At 37.6% G+C, this 3,964-nt stretch overlaps 1 non-coding gene across 1 annotated transcript; it reads left to right on the top strand.

Moving 5' to 3' along the window:
• Positions 1 to 1,349: 1,349 nt before the first annotated feature.
• TRNAQ-UUG lies at positions 1,350 to 1,421 on the top strand. The gene has a single exon. It is a non-coding gene; the product is annotated as a tRNA-Gln (tRNA).
• The last annotated feature ends 2,543 nt before the right edge of the window (positions 1,422 to 3,964 follow it).

Here is a 3,964-nt window from a genome sequence, read left to right on the forward strand (position 1 = left end):
GCCTACAATATTCTCAAATATCCTGAAAAAAACCCTCATTATCCAACCTACTTACTATCTATACTGCAAACCGGTACCTAAGATCCAGTGAAAAATCTCTCCTCTCCATCACCAAGGCTAACAATAATGCAGGGAAAGCGCTCTACTCCCACACCGTTGCCAGAAATTGGAACTCTCTTCCCCTATCCGTGTCCACTGCCCCCTCCACATCCATATTCAAAAACTCCCTCAAATTGCACCTTCTTATTACCTGGTTATGCCCTTGTATCACATAACCCTATCCATACTACTATTAAATCCCCAAATTCCTCTTTGATCACATGCTGGAGCTCTGATCCCCCGTAGGCTTGGTCATCTGAAAGGGTACTTTTAACTGTAGAATCTTACTTGATATATTTTCTTTTCTTACCAATGTATAACTGACATTGTCTTTTTACCCATGTTCTATGTCTACTTTTACCTGGAGTGTTTTTATTAATTTCTTGTTATATTACTATGCTCAGCATACATGATGTATCCTGTTTTGTGTATTATGCTGGATGTATTGTATTTGTATAGCTTGATGTTGGAGCTTTTCTCCCCGGGCCTCTGCTGAAAATGGACCTGGCCCAGTCGGAATTTCCCAGTTAACAAATGTAAAATAAAATAAATAAATAAATATATAAATTAGTGCAGTATACACATCAGAGTCATTAACACCTGCACTTACTGTGCATGATCTGCATTCAAGAACATCCCTACTACATTTTTTTGTACTTTCTAGTCACTCAGAAAGATTACATTAATTGAACATGCAATCTACACTTTGCGGTAACCTTTATGAATCCCCTCTCAATACTTAAGACTGCAAGATAATTAGTAGGAAAACTATAATTAGCAAGAAGAAGGTGTGAGTTATGCTTGTGTTGTCTGTTCATTCAGAACGGTATACACTTAGTGTAGGTGTTAATGAATCTCAGCGATAGTGTATTAAAACAGAAAGTAGATTCAAAGCCCAAGCATTTAACACAATACCCTGCTCAGGCATTATAAACAAACTCATGGATATAGACATAAACCCCTGTGTTATACATTGGATAGCCAGCTGGGTCTCAGATAGGACCCAGGAAATTAGGATGGGGAGACCACCTTCACAAAGAGGCTGGTCACTTGCAGAGTCCCTCAGGGCTCTGTGCTGGGTCCACTCCTTTTTGGCATTTACTTCTTAGAGGGTTGGTTTAATGGTTAAGATGTTTAGCTCACAGACAAGAGGTACAGGGGACGATTCTCACTAAGGGAGATTGACTAGGCTTAAAATAGTCCACAAGGACAGCTAGCCTAGAATGTACCTATGAACCTATTTTCTACCTGGTTCCATGGTGTAATGGTTAACACTCTGGGCTTTGAATCCAGTGATCTAAGTTCAAATCTCAGTGGAACCTTTCATATCTCCCTTTACTGTGGGAGGTTGGCATAATGGTTAAGAAGTTTACCTTGGAAACACAAAGTGCAAGGTTTGATTCTCACATGGGGTAATTGGCTAGGCTAAAAATGGCCCACATGGGCAGCTAGCCTGGTACTAATCTATGAACCTAATCTAAGAAATCAAGGTCAATGGCAAGGACATTTGGCTGACCAAGTTTGTAGATGATTGCAAACTAGGAGCAGTTATAGAATCTCCCCAGAATGTTAAAGTCATTCAGAAAGGACTAATACAGACAAATGACTGGTGCTAAAGCCACAGCTTAAAACTCAATACCAAGAAATGCTTAATAATACTCTTTGTGAAGTTAGCCTCCATAGGAGATTACTTCATTGATAACACACTTCTAAGAGTAGACCAATAGTCAGAGATTTGGGTATGTATGTAGAAAGCAACCTGGCTTTTGACCAACATGTGCCTAAGGTAGTAAGGAAATCATTCTATACAGCTCAACTTATAAGCAAGTGCATGGCATCTAGGTCTAAGGAAGTCATTGTTCTACTGTATTTGGCCCTTATTAGGCCCATCATTGAGTAGAAAGCCCCCTTTGGTATGTACCTTAACAGGTACATGCAACAGCTGGAATGTGCACAGAGATTCTTCATAAAAAGAGAACGGGCAGTAAATAGCATGTCCTATGTCTCAAAGCCGTAGCTCTATACTTTGTTTTCTGCTGACTGTTGAGAGGCGATCAATGCATGGCATACATGGAATCTTTGGATCCTACTCTGATGGACTTTTTGCATATCCATAAAATGAATATGTTGGGGGGACAGATAATTAATTCAGAGACTTTCCCTTTTCTGGAACAGGCTATCCATTTATTTGAAGCAGAGCTCTTCCTTAACCCTATTCAAGAGAAACTTGGACCAGTGGATGGGAAATCAGAAATACACCTGGGTCTAGCATCTCTGTCTCTAATGGACAGAGGCAGCCTGTACATCTTGCTCTACCTTACACATACCCCTTAAATTCACCTCTGAGACACATAAACTTGTGGGATACATTTGGGATGCTTGGCTAGACTTATAAACGCCCCAGTGGTTGTTAGCCTAGAATACTCCTATGAACCTATAACTTACAAATAGCAATGTTATGTAGTAGATGCTGTATAGAATAATAAACATTGGCAATGACATAAATGACATTGTATAGTAAAACATGGGATATATTCTACACTGCGGCTAAAATATAGACTGTGAAATTACTATTCATACTCAAATTAATGGTCTGGAATTTATATATATATATATATATATATATATATATATATATATATATATATAGATCTATCAAGAAATCCTGTGTACACTTGAGCTCTTAATTGTTAGAATCACACATAGATAGATAGCATATAGTAGTTTACTGTGATTATGATTATTAGTTAAAAAGTTTAGTATAATGTGGAGGAACATAGCTGATACAGTCATGATGAGATCAAACATATATTGTTAATATGATCTGAATATTATAAAAATATCATAATATCATGTCCTGTGCATACTGCCTAAAACAGAAGAGTGTTCAAGTGATATTGGGGTATCTACAGGTGCTGCTGTCTAGAATTTCTAGTGTAGTAATAGCAGTTTAAATTAAGCAGCCTCAGGATGTGGTGCGAGACAGCTACTTAACTGTAATGTAGTGGAACTATGAACCTGGACATATTTATGCACTGTCAGGAATTAAAAGAACTAGTAAAGAATGAAATAGTACAAGCAGTGGGAACATTCTGTACGGATGTTAGCCCACATGTTAGGAACAACAGCATATGTTTAGGTTACGTAGATGTGATTTAAGTTTCTTTCTGAAAAGTTTCAGGTCCTCTATTTGTTTTATATCTAGTGGTACATTGTTTCAGTGGTTGGGAGCTGTTTCTGTAGTTGTGACTATGAGGGGTGGCTGGGCTTACAGTAGTCCATCATTACTGTGAAGAGAGTAACTTGCTTTTTAAGGATGGGCAATATCACTCATTTGTTGCTTGTAAGGGAGTATATTTATTAAAAGAGACACTGTAGTTTGCACTGGTAACCATTTACATTTACATATTTTGATGAAGGGATAATAGCAAGATGTACAGACCTAAGTATTTAATTTTCAGTAGTTTGAATTAATGTGGAGTTGTGGGAGGGGAAAATGGAATGAGTGGGAGTCTGTATAAATCTTTTATTATTGATGGTTCATTTATTTCCTAGGGTTAGTAAATTTGTCATTCTGTAAGCCATCTTGAGCTATGATACTTTACTAATCATCACTTGAGTATGAGCAGCAAAGGTCATATTCTGATCTAGTAAAATTCCAAGGCATTTCTGTGGTCAGGTATAATATTTATGACTATGGTCTCCTTTTTTAAGCTGCTGTGTGCTGTGAAAAAGCCTAATAATGCTCCAAGTAGTATTAATAATTTGTTTTTTTTAATTTGTTTTTTAGTTAGCCAATTCCACAGAAGTGCACAATCATGCTATAGTTCTTGTGTAATGCAGGCCACTCTTCTGCCTCCCTTCA

This window comes from Protopterus annectens, chromosome 4.part0 (assembly GCF_019279795.1).
Source record: "Protopterus annectens isolate FY-2018-M chromosome 4.part0, PAN1.0, whole genome shotgun sequence".
Classification (NCBI taxonomy): domain Eukaryota; kingdom Metazoa; phylum Chordata; order Ceratodontiformes; family Protopteridae; genus Protopterus; species Protopterus annectens.